Here is a 13,428-nt window from a genome sequence, read left to right as displayed (position 1 = left end):
AAGGGAATGATGAATGGGGGGGTTGTCTTAGCTTGCTAGGTGCGGTAGATCTCATTTATTTTATTTTACAAGTCATTTGGCACAATGGTAATAATGGCAATGAAATTGGATTCTTGCTACTTACAAAGGCCTTCTACTTTGTGCATAAATACCTTGGTCCATGCATTCACTTGTCAGGGGAAGGCCATTATCCAGTTACCACCTCTAGTTACAGTAACTTTAATTTAGCAATTTTAGTGGCACAATCAGGTTCATGCATAAGCAGGATAAGAATTTGCCTACACAGTGCTTTTGAAAATGATCTCTTTTCCCTGACTATCTTATCTACCTACGTGTAAAAGAAGCAGAGATCTTTTTCTTAAGGAACCGTTTCTTTCTTTTAAAATTCTATGTCCTTATATATCTTTTAAAAAGCAAATATTCTGCTGTCATAAGCCATTTACTCATTGATTGAACTGTATTATCTCCTCCAGGACAACTGGCAAACATTTTAAGTAACATGAAAGAAGTGTGTATGTCTGATTATTCTCTGTACCAGACACCACACTCAGCACATTTGTATGCATATACACTTAATACATGATGGTAGATAAAAATAAGTACCTGATTTCAGCGTACCGGGGAAAAAGTAAATTGCAAAATTCCAGGTACTATTGGATAAGAAATCTCGATGGCAGATTAAGGAAGAATAATTAGAGAGAATATAGGGACAATGGAGGCGTCATCAAAGACTGGAGGGTGAAGAGGAAATGTGTCTCGGGTCTGGATGGGGCAGGAATGAAGGTCCCCAAAAGGAAACTCAGAGGCTTAGGAAGGAAATGTAGGGAAAACATCCAACACAAAATTCACAGCTCTGCCTTAGAGTGATCCTGACAGGAAAATTTATAAAATCCTGCAAAGTGAAGTTTTCTTAGCAATCAACTCCACATTGACTATTTCAACCACAATTCTCTCTTCTCTAACCTGATCCCACTGAGGTATAGTTAATTTGGATTATTTTCAAAAGGATCCCTTCTAAGTTTCCTGACGAACTATGCTGAGCACATTTTGTCCCCTTGAAGTCAATGTGCTTTTCCATCGTTCATTAAATCACGGTGTCTCGAGCATAATTCAACTCCATCCTCATGGCCACCTTAGAGGTAGGCCATGTATTACTAAAACATCACTCCCTTGACTATTGTTGAATTTGATAAAGTTCTATTTTCTTAAAATAAAAGACATTCCAAAAATCAGTTTGCTCAGCTTAGATCTGGTGCTTCTAAGGTACTATCTAGCTTTAGGATCTTCAACTTATTTAACAATACTCTTTTAAAGAGTGTTTAAACACAACTTTTAATCTATCCACCCACACATACACACAAAAGAGAATTTAAGATACTCCCACTTGCCACTGATAACTCTGATGAGTTAATATTCCCAAAGCTGACTATTGTTAATATTTGGGGCAGTCAAAATGTATTTGCCTTGAAGGCATTGAACCACAGTAGGAGCCGGTTGAATGGGGCTTCTTGGCTTTCTGCTCAGCTAGCTCTATGCTCTATCTTCAAAACATGGCAGTTTAGAGACACAAGACACCTATTAACGCCCGGGTGCCTTGAAATCATGAGAGGACAGAACACCAAAAAGCTGAGGCTTCAAATGGATATCATGGAAAGAATGTTTACAGGTAAAAATGTTTACAGTTGCTATATACAATCTACATACTTGCAGAATTTAGAGATTATTTTTTTTCTTTCCAGACTGAACTCATGATTTCACCTCTTATGTTGTTCCATATATTTCTTACCCTCGTATTGAGAGCTCTATCATACTATATCTTTTGGTTGAAATAACATACCTTGTTTTATCACCAACAAAGGTCTATCAGAAAAGGGAAAATTGTGTTTCAAAAGCTGCACATAACCTGGTCCATCCGTTCAGTATCCATGTGTTGAGTGCGTACTCCATGCTGTGCAGTACTCTGGGTGTTGGTAAAAAAGAAGGGCAAAGTCCTTGAGCCAAAGGAGTTTACATTCTATTGGAGGAAGAAAGATATTAAGGAACTGTACCAATAAACAAAAGAAATAATTTTAGAGTGGGATAACGCTAAAAAGAAACAAATCAGGATGCCAGGATAGAGAGAGATGGGGGGAGTGGTAAAACACAGTGTCTTTGAAGACAAGTTGCCCTTTGAGTAGAGGTCTAATGATGGGAAGAAGTGCACCCTAAGGTCTTGGGTAGTAACTCTCCATGCCCATAGAATAGGAAGGGTGGAAATGAGCAGTCATCATCAATGGAAGAAGCCCATTGTGGCTATAATGGGTTGAATGAGAAGGAAAATGGTAGGAGATGAGTGGGAGAGAAGGGAGAGGGATGGCGAGGTAAAACAAGTACAGCCTTGTGGGAATTTGGATTTATTCTAATGATGTAATTTAGATTTTCAAAAGATCACTCTGGCTGCTGTGTGGTCAGCCCTAATCCATTTGGGCTGCTTTAACAGAATACCATATACTGGGTGAATTGTAAACAACTGAAATTTTTTCTCACAGTTCTTGAGGTTGGTAAATCTAAGATCAAAGAGTCAGCAGACTTGGCGACTGATGAAGACCTACTTTCTGGTTCATAGACAGCTGTCTTTGCCCTGTGTTCTCACGTGGCTTAAGGAGACAGGGAGTTCTCTGGGGTCTCTTTTGTAAGCCACTAATCCCGTTTATGAAGGTTCCACTCTCATGACCTAATTACTTCCCAAAGGTCCCAACTCTTAATACCATCATATTGAGGGTTAAGATTTCAACACATGAATTTTGGGGAGACATAAACTTTTAGTCCATTGCGTGGTCTTAGGAAATCAAGGGCAGAATCAGGGGGACTGGTTAATTTACTTCCTAAGTCTTTACAGTTTTGAGTGTTGCTTCTTAATTCTTCTTCTTTGATGCACGAATTACTCTGGCTCTCTGCTACTCTATGTAGAGAAAGGGAGGCCAGCCTGGTTCTTATAGGGTTTGTGTTGAGGTGACAGGGAAAGAAGAAGTTCTCCCAGGCGTAATTCACATGAGCTTTGTGCATGATTTCCAGACAAGAATAACTGTCAGATCACAGACTTTTTGTTTGTATTTCTTATCTTCTAAGGCAGGGTGTAGACATAACATGAGAGTCAGAGTCAAGTTTAGAGTCTGCTCTCCACCGCTTACTAGTTGCATGATTTTTGGAATGTTAATTAACATACCTAGAGCTCATGTTCCTCTTCAAAGAGAATATACCAGTGCGTAGGATCAAGAGAGACAACACATGTGACGGTACTTTACAAATTTTAAAGCACTATGTAAATGTTATGTATTTTGATAAATGAGTACCTGGGTTGACCTCGATATTTCACAGCATTGAGATGAAAGTATATTAAGGTGCATTGTCATACACAAAATTGGGCCTTTGGGCTGAACTTCCACTGCTATTCTGGAATACCTCCCACACCCCAAAGTCAAGGCGAAGCAGGAATTGGAAAGGGAAGGAGATAACGGTCACATTAAAATAAAAAGTTGGAAAGGAGATTTGAAGTTTCCTGTAGTTCAGGGATGGGCCAACTTTTTCTGTGAAGGGCCAGAAAGTAAATATATTAAGCTTTGCTGGTCATAGTGTCTCTATGGCAAACACTCATCTCTGCTGTCACAGCATGGAAGCAGCAAGACTTTGGAGTGTGGCTGTGTTTCAATATAACTTTATTTGTGGACAATGAAATTTGAATTTCATATAATTTTACCGAGGCAAAAAAACATTCTCCTTTTAATTTTTTTCCAACCATTTAAAAATGTAAAAATTGTTTTTATCTTGTGGGCCATACAAAAATAGGTGGTAGTCACAGTTTGAGGCTCGAGGCCACAGTTTGCCAACTCCTAATATAGCCCATTCCTCTGTCTCCTCAATTAACAGTGAGGGACACCCCAAACCGACTAGCTGCTAATTTATCTGTTAGGAATACTTGAGAAGATATGATAATTAGAACTTTGCAGTGAGAGAACATCATTCAAAAAGCAACTAATAAAAAAGGACTCTATTTATACAGAGAATTTTAAAAAGACTTTAATTAAATGAAGACCTTGACTTACAAATTCCGTCCCCCAGCAAATGCAGATTTATATTGGACCTCTACTGATAAGAACGCCCATCTAGATTAAGAAGTTTGCTAATTGACACATGTAAGTTTATAAAAGATAAATAGAGCTTCATTTGTAGAACACATAGGTTGTGTTGTTATGCACAGACAGACCAAGTTCGCTGTTGCTAAGAATCCTGTCAGATTAAATCAACCTGCAAATATATAATTGTGACATCTTGTTCTCATTGGTACAATGCGTGCCACTGTAGTCATTATCTCAAAGCTCTTTCACTGAAAGGAGCATCAGTGTTTAATTATATTCTTTTATGAGACCTCATTTGTAGACATCATCCTCTTTCAGAGTTGGCTTTGCTCAGAAAAAGCAGGTCATTATTTTCAAGACTGTCCCCAGTAGTACCGAACACTAGGCTTCTCAGCAGTGTTCTTTTAAATAGAGCATCTTGTGGAACCAAAACCCCATGTTCTTGCCTCAAATTCTTAGCTATAAGTTGACAGATGAACTTATTTCTCAATTCCTACAGGCCCTCACTGTCCTCAGCAAGACCCAGAGAGGATGAAAGGTTTGTAGTCTGTTTTATCTACCGGGGGCGTCATATTCTTCATAACCAGTGGGGGGAAACGATATTTTATGTCCATATTTCAGATAAGAAGCTATAATGATGAATAATTTGAGAATAATTTCTATGACTCTCTGGGAGGAAAAGGATTTCAGCTAACACACGAAATGAGGGTTGTTGAAGACTGGGGTGGACAAACTATGGCCCATGGGCCAAATGCCTGTTTTAGTAAATACATTTTTATTAGAACACAGTCGTGTTCATTTGTTTATGTCTTGTCCATGGCTGCTTTCTTGCTACAAAGGCAGAGTTGAGTAGCTTGCAACAGACACCAATGGCCTGCAAAGTCTAAAATACTTACTGGTCCTTCATAGAAACTTTTGCTGACTCTTGGTAAAGACTGTTGAAATCACCAAGTTAAAAATATAAATGTATTTGAGTTAGCATTTTTTGACAACACTCAAGGATTTTTCCAGAATTAAGTCTAGCATGCTATTTTCAAATTAAAATGAGACATGGTGTCTAAAGTGCTCTTGCTCCCCTTTCTTGATCTGAAGTAACAGTATCTAATAACGAGTAGGATGCATCCTACCAGTATCTCAAAGAAGACTCAAGTAATTTTCTTTCTGGGTATAGGCACTTGTGTGTGTGTGTGTTTGTGTGTATGTGTGTGTCTGTTTAATAGAAATGAAAATTTATGAGTTGTTAATTTTAAATAGAAATAGTAGGTGTACACTCGTGCTATCAAATATAACATACCCAATGTGCATGGATCTGCCACATCTATAAGCATCAAGCTTGGGAGGAGACGGTGCTTCAAAAATAAGAAATTCCTTAGATGCTTTAAGGGGAACTAGTACCTTTCCCTTATGTGGGACTTCTTACTTTCCTCGAATCACTTTAGAGTAGAAATTGTAGTATCTTCTGCCCTTGTCCATATCTCCAAAAGTGGTGTGAGGGCCCGTTCAGAAGAAGGATTTAGTGGCTGCTGATGAACGTATGTTATAGGTATTCTGCAAGTTAGCTAACTGCTTTATCCTTCGCAGATGGTCAACACCTACTGCAATACACTTAGAGAAAATAGTCTGGTTCAATGGAAGGTCGCGTTGAGCAAAAAACTACAGATCATCTCTAACTAAATTCAGATACAACTGTTTCTTTTTACTGTCCCCAAATTCTTTTTACATGCATACATTGTTAAAACGTACCACCTACACACTCTCTCCAAGTCAGCACAGTTGGAAAGCAGAACTTCATTTGGCAGTTATTGAAAAGCTCCTTTTAGGACTGCATACATGGGAGAATTTTACAGTTCAACAAATGTGGTTCTATTTCTAAAAAGAAACTTTTCTTAACTAGAATCCATTCACCAACGCAAAACATTGTGGTCAAATAGAGCACAAGGAAACAAAGGAATATATAAGCATCTTTTCTAGAAATTTTGATTTTTATGATGTCTTTTTCTTTTGAAATTCCAAAAGTCCTCCAAATGCCCATCACCTAACCCAGTCAATACTTACCATTAATTAGGATTTACTTATAAAGGTCTTCTGTTAAGCGAACAAGGGCTCATTTTGTGTAATGGCAGCTTGATTTTCCTTCTTTTGACATCTGTTAAAAATGAGCTATGATATCATCAATCATATTAACTCTGTGGTATTGTGCTATTCCTTGGGTGTTCCCAGATTTCACTTGGCAACTTTTTCTAGAATTCAAACCATAAACACGTCCTCCGGAGTCTGTAGTGAGAGGTATAGATAAAAATCCAGGGGACTTGAACTGATTAAAAACCAAAAATAAAAAGCAAAAAAACCAAACAAACATACTTTTTCAGTCCCTCTTTCCCCAACCTACAAAAGTAATCCTTCACCATAATTTCCTACAAATAGAAGAAACTAGTAGAAACACTAGAACTTGAAAATCTAAAGAAATATAAGCTTAATTACCCAAAACTAAAGAAGAAAGAAATTTAGGGAACAATATTAAATTTATTCTAAAATGATGCAAAATAGTATGAGAAAATATGGGTCATCAAAAATTTGAGCAAAATGTAATAATTTGCACAACGACTAAAATAATAATTAAGCATAAGATTTTATCACTTTAAGAATAATGAAGTATTTTATTGACAATTTCTAGTAGTATTTCATTTATACAACAAAGAATGACAAATAAAATAGTTTTGTTTAAAACAAGGAACTTAGAAAAATATTAGTGCATTTCACATACTTAGGATATTTCTATTTCTCTTTTTGGATATCTATACACAACCCAAGAGTTTGGAATCCAACTTTCAATTAAATGTCAAAGTGTTGTGTGTGTTTTTAAGAGCTACTTAATGCTTGTTTGGATTATAAACAACAAAATAACATAAGGAGCACTTTGTCATAATAATTTATCTATACATTGGATTTAAATTTGGCTGAGTGATTTTCATTTCAGTTTAGATTAAATAAGCATAACTTTTCTGATTACTCTTTGCAAGGTAAGCGCTATGAGAGACTTCACCAAGAGCTTTGTGAGGAAACTAGCTAGTTTTCACCCCAGTTATTTCTCATTCTTCTTGTGCAACATGCAGCTATGCTAGCAATTATGCACAGCTATATGACTGACTAATGGCCAATTGAATGTGTGTGGGTAGAAGTCATGTGCACCATTTCCAGGCTTGGACCATTGCAATTCTCTATATCCCTTTCTCTTTCATGGTGACCTTGGAAGCTATCTGTGGAACATGGTGAAGCCACAAGGTGGAACGGGAAGAGCTATCTAGCAAACAGGAGCACCTAATTGGAACTTTAAGTGAGCAAGTAATAGACGACCGATACTTGGGAGGTTATTTATTAGAACAGCTAAGGTTACCTTCGGTGAATACAAGCTTGAGATAATTTAGATGAGATTCAGAATTATTTTATAAGTCTGGGTACAAACAGGTCAATGGAAAAGTTGGATCAAAGTTATTTATCAATAATTTCCACAAAGTAGCTCAAGTCATAATGAAAAGTCCATTTTCCTATGATCTGATAGCCAGCTTTGATGTAAGGAATTTGAAACACTTGAGAATAAAAATAACAAAGAAATAAAACAAAGCCCAATGAGTGACTTACATTACCAGCTACATCACCTTTCCATGGTGGAAATATGTTGGGAGAAATTCCAGTTATTTACAGGCTCTACTTATATGTGAATCTCCGAATCTTGCTGAAATTTACTTCTTATGTTCAGACCACAGGAAGAAATTGACTTCCAAAGGAGTAATTGCCAATTCTATATAACTTTCGCATCACACTTAATCCCTGGTATAATTGGCCTTCGTTACTTAATTGAAGGTAGTGGCTATGGTGAGGAAGGAAGAAAAGAATCACAAATATTCAAGTTGACTCAAGTTCCGTGATCCAGCCCACTATTCTTCTGTTCATGGAAAAATATACCTTCCTGGACATACCAGAATCCTTTTTTTTCCCCTGCAAACACCCAGGAAATAGTTATAGAAAGAAGTAAAAGTCATACAAAGCAACCTTAGCAAATTTAGGTTGGCATGTGCAAAAGGTAACAGTGATATATGATACCCCAAAATCCCTTTGGTGCATCCAAATTGGAACTATCCTATGTAGTTGATAACTTTTGGGGTGACGCTCAACTGATTGCCTGCCGACCCTGGGAATGCCCTTCCCATTCAAAAGAGGTTTGTTTCCAGGACTCATATATGGACATTGTGACCACTTCTGACCACAGTGCATTGGATCAGTTAGGCAGATAATATTCTCCCTCCAGGAATTCTGGGATTTAGATATAGCAATAGCAGTAAGTCTGGAGTGCAACTAGACATGGTGGTATGTAAACTGTAGTGTGCAAATGGAAAGTAGTTCCAGTCTTCAAAGGAGAATGATTCAGGCCCAGAGATGAGAGAATCTGAGCAGGAGAGAAAGAAAGATTCAGAGGCAGAGACAGAGACTGAATGAATGAATGAGAGAGAACCTAGATTACTAGTGGCTTTCATCTTCCTGGCTATAAACTCACCTCTGGAAGATGTTTACCTTCTGGATTATTCCAGAATAAATGTGAAAATGAATGGCACATGCAAGACTCCCCAGTACAGGCCTGTTCTCACTGGTAATAAATTATGCCTTCGATAAGTCTTTCTTTTTTAACTTCCCCTCCTCAACTTTCATAATATTTTTTCCTTTGCTTTACTAATTTTTCAGTAAATCATTTCCTACTTATCTGTAAAGATTTGGATCAAGTATCACCTCCTCTATGAACTTTTATCAAATTCTGCTAGACAAAGTTAGTCCTTTCTGCACCTGTGTTTTCACAGGAAATTCCACATTCCTGAGTTATAACTATGTGCTTATGCAGCTCTCATTCTTCAAACTGGGAGTACTTGTGGGTAGAAATGTAGTGTACTTTTCTTTGAATCTCTAGCATCTAGTAGTGTCTGGCACATAGTAGGTCTCAATAAATGTTCATTAAATGAATGAATCAACGCAGCTAATTTAGTTTACTTCTGCCATGATGTCTTAAAACACCAAGATATTCCTAAAAATGCTGTGTACACCCTCAATATTTTGAAGTGAACCTTTCCCTTCTAAGGAATACTCTGCCTCCTTGCCCTCTGTCCACACTCACCTTGAGACATGATCTTTCTAGAATACTTACTATTTTATGATTAACATATTTTTCAGGAGAAGTGATTGAATCCTACCTATAGCCAGGGTTCATTAGCAAGCAAGGCTTTTACATTCCAAAAATCACTCCTAGAATGAGTTTATGCTTCAAGAAATTATATAAAGAAATAAATTAAGAAAAGCTTCAAAAATTACTATGATTTAGATTTATTAACAGGAAGCAGTCTATTTTATTGTTCAAACTAACAAGATATGATACCATGAAGCATCAAACTGATTTGAAGAAAAATATGGATTATAATATAGATTTTTGGTGAGGAAGATGGGCCTGAACTAACATCTGTGCCTATCTTCCTCTAGTTTGTATGTGGGATGCCACCACAGTATGGCTTGATGAGCAGTGTGTAGGTCCGTGCCCAGGATCTGAACCTGCGATCTTTGGGCTACTGAAGCATAACACGATAACTTAACCACCACACCACTGGCTGGTCCTACAGAATCTTTTTAGAGAGCCAGATAAGCCTAAAACATCTTATCAGAATAATAAGTGAAAAAACTTGTATATCCTAAGTCTCAGCAATGCTAGCTCTCTATCTTATTGGACTCAAGATTTCTAGTCTCACTACTATTGATTAATCCAGGGAATAGATACTTAGCTAAAATCCATGTGTAGCATGCTACAGGGCTTTTGTTTTCTTCTTGTTTCAAAGAGGCATGAGCTATTGGATCACCAGATTTTTAAATATCTACAGAGGAGAACAGGAAAAATAAAAGCAAAGGGATTTTTTTCTGCATGTATGTGTCTTTCTGTTTGTTTCTCTCTTGTGTACATGTATGCAAAATGACATGCATAATATATGCATATATATACACTCAAGTGTATATATACGTATGTATTTGTATATGTGTATGTATATATAAATCTGAAAGAGTTCTGATTTTTTTCCTTCAACCTTTCATAAGGTGAAGTTTCATCAAGCCGTATCATGTGACTCTCCAGGAACCTCACTGAACGGGTCTGACTCATCGTCTGGGAATTTGAAACAGGCATGTGCTTCCATGAGAGTTAATACTTAAAAACACACATACACACAAACTGGCAGGGAAAGAGAGAGAGAAAGAAAAAAAAAACGCAAGTGAAACTTTTGCTTGGCACAAACACTCGGGTCAGACATTGGCCACTCAATATTTCACAGTTAATTACCAGGTGGAACTACCTTCAGAGTGAAGGTGGTGGCTCAGCGCTCAGGGGACAGAGGCAGTAAATCTACAGTTTATATTGTGAAGTCAGCCTGGTTGGATTGAGCAGAGACAGGAACTGCCCCTGAAATCTTTGACCCTGATTCCCCTGAGATATGGAGCTTTCCTCAGAACCGAGGGCTGTGTCTGCCCACTAGTGGTCAGATGGCAGAGCTGGTACCCAGACATTCCCCAGAGTATTTTATGCCAAGTTCTATCTGGGTCTGTGTGGGGATGGCAATGGTCACGCAACTTGATTTTTAAGCAGAAGATTTTGGGATCAACTCAGCTCTGTCAGAGAAGTTGGAAAGAACAACATAGGCCAAGTCAACTTCAAGCAGATGTTTCTATTTCCAAAAGTTATTTAACACTCTTATTGATGACAAGTAAGTTTCGCAACAGGAACTAAGATTTCAAATCTATTACCAAAGGATCAGTTGTGTCAATAACACCTAGGACAAACTAACCACTTTCTTCTCTTTCTTCCCAGATCTTCATAGAAGACGGCACATGGATGTTTTCCTGTTTGAAAATCACTGACTCTTCTTTCATTGCCATGGAATGAATTTGAAAACCCTTAGATTGAAATTAAAATTCTTCCACTAATCGGTCCTAACCTATATTTTTATCACTATCTCCATTACCCCTAAAAGAAATCTATGTTCTAGCTAAACTCAATTAAACACTGTTCTCACTAGAGATTTTACAGTTTGTCCTCAATGCTTGGTGTGTGACTGCCCGCTTGAAATATCTGTCATGTTCTAATATCCACCTATACAAACATTACCTTTGATTCAAAATCAAATCCAACATCATCACTAAACTCTAAAATTCCTACCGCAGCCTGTACTAATTTTGTGGGACTTGTTAAAGCTTACTTTCACTGTCGCGTTTGTATCTCAATCACTAGATATATGCCTTCTCAATAGAAATTATGTTTTGTTCTCTTTTTCACCCACATAATGTTTAACAAAGGTATTTTCCTTATAATAAGGTATCTACAAATATTTGTTGAAAATAGGACACAGAAATAAATCAGTGGTTTAATTTCCAAGTCAAGACTCAAATCTAGAAAGAGTTTATTGTGGTCCAAGGCCATGTGACAACGCTACCCATTTATGGGGTTAGTTTCCTCTATTCACCTCTGAGAATTTCTAGGTTACATTACGGGTGGGAGGCCATTGGGTAGTGTATTGACTCCCTGGTGAGGTATAAATTTTCTGCGACCTTCACATGAGTGTTAGAGTTTATGATAGGCAAATTGTCTCAATTTTAACACGTTTGCAAATAAAAATCTGATCCTATGAATATGGTTGGAAAACTTAAACACGTTTTATAAATAGCATATCTGTTATAAATGTTAATAAATACTTTTCCTTAAATTTGTAACTCTTAGTTCCTCTAAACACTCTAATTTGTGTCTCAAATACTAATTCAAAGAGTGCTTTGGTTTACTCATGCACTCACTTAACTCTTTTTGGTTTTAAATTTTTTCCTATAGTTTACCTTTAGTCTCATTTTCACAATTGTTCAAGATACATAACCTGTCAACTGTTCTTCATTCTAGTACTTTCCTTTCCTAGTTTTAAAAAAAAACTAAGTCATTTCAAAACCATTTTGCTTTTCTCTTCAAATTTTCTCCTTAAAATGAGTTTGCCTCTCTCATCGCAATGTAAAGAATTATGCTAAGAAAATCCCCATTATTTGCTTCTTTCCAAATATAAGGTGGTGTACTTCTACTTCTTTGCTTGTTTCCTTTTCCTTCTTTCTTTTGCAAAATCTCTTTTTAATTACCTGTATAATATAGCTATTCCTTTTTCTTAAAATCAATTCACTCCAGATCCAACCATTGTAATCTGCCTAAAACTGAAGTTGTCCCAAACAATTCCACTAGATCCAAGATGTTCTGTCAGTTTCTTCAGGAACTATACCTTGAGATAATTTAAAGTTTCAAAATCCAAATTGGAACAAAAGAATAAAAAAGTTCCCTAAGTTTAATGATACAGCTTCCAAATAAATTAACTGGAAATTACATCAGAAGGAATGAATTAATTAAATAATCAAGCCAGGAACTCCAAGAATTGAGCCATTGCATTTTTAGTCTCTTCTCTCTAAAATATCATCAGAAATCATACTTCAGACATGAAAAAAGAGATGCCACTGATAGATAGGGAACAGTTGATAAAGTAATATGGAGGTGAAGGATCTTTTGAAGAATTTATCATTTTTTTGTTATAAAATAGTGTTTTCAAAAATATTGCAATTTCTCCTTTCATTCAAAAAAACACTTACTGAGCATTTTTTATGTTTCAGGCCACGTGGAAGGCATTTGTAGAAACATGGGGGACAGATGCTCCAAAATATCTGTCATCAGTTCTAGCCACAAATCTTTGCAGATCGATGGATGGTTTATGTGGATCTTTGTTATAATATCAACTATGACCACGCAGATAGCCAACTACTGCATACTATTTTCTAAATTATTTCTTTTTATCTACTTACTTACTGATCAGACCCATCGTTCATGGAAATATGAGATCGTCATTGAGAAAACCAAAAATCTTTGAATAATTGTCATGTTTCTGTGTCATCCATTACCCCTCTTAAGAAGAAGATAGAGTTAATTAGAAAAAAACAAAATAAAAAAGGTATTTAAAAAACCCACAAATGAGTTAAGAAAAAAAACGCTAGCATAATAAATTTCCGTGATATAAATGCATAAAAATATATGATCTTTTTAGGGCATGGGTGGCTCAGGAAAGTGGGCACAATTTGAAGGCTACCATCTTTCAGAAATATTTTATGAAGCTATCTTCATAGGATGGAATAAAAAATAATAAAGTACCTGTGCAGAGATTTTCCTTAAGGCATTTATTTCTCCAATCCACAAATTAAATAATAAGGTGACACAAAA

The 13,428-nt window shown here is 36.6% G+C and overlaps 1 long non-coding RNA gene across 1 annotated transcript; it reads left to right on the top strand.

Annotated features, from left to right (window-relative positions):
* Positions 1–4,555: 4,555 nt before the first annotated feature.
* On the top strand, positions 4,556–13,353 carry LOC139046087 (uncharacterized). The gene is made up of 4 exons (XR_011505640.1): positions 4,556–4,653; positions 10,239–10,322; positions 11,005–11,637; positions 12,828–13,353. It is a non-coding gene; the product is annotated as an uncharacterized lncRNA (long non-coding RNA).
* Positions 13,354–13,428: the final 75 nt, after the last annotated feature.

The sequence above is a fragment of the Equus asinus genome, chromosome 8 (genome assembly GCF_041296235.1).
Source record: "Equus asinus isolate D_3611 breed Donkey chromosome 8, EquAss-T2T_v2, whole genome shotgun sequence".
In the NCBI taxonomy this organism is placed as follows: Eukaryota; Metazoa; Chordata; class Mammalia; order Perissodactyla; family Equidae; genus Equus; species Equus asinus.
The sequence above is the reverse complement of the archived record's forward strand: the minus strand, read 5'-3'. Positions and strand labels throughout refer to the sequence as shown.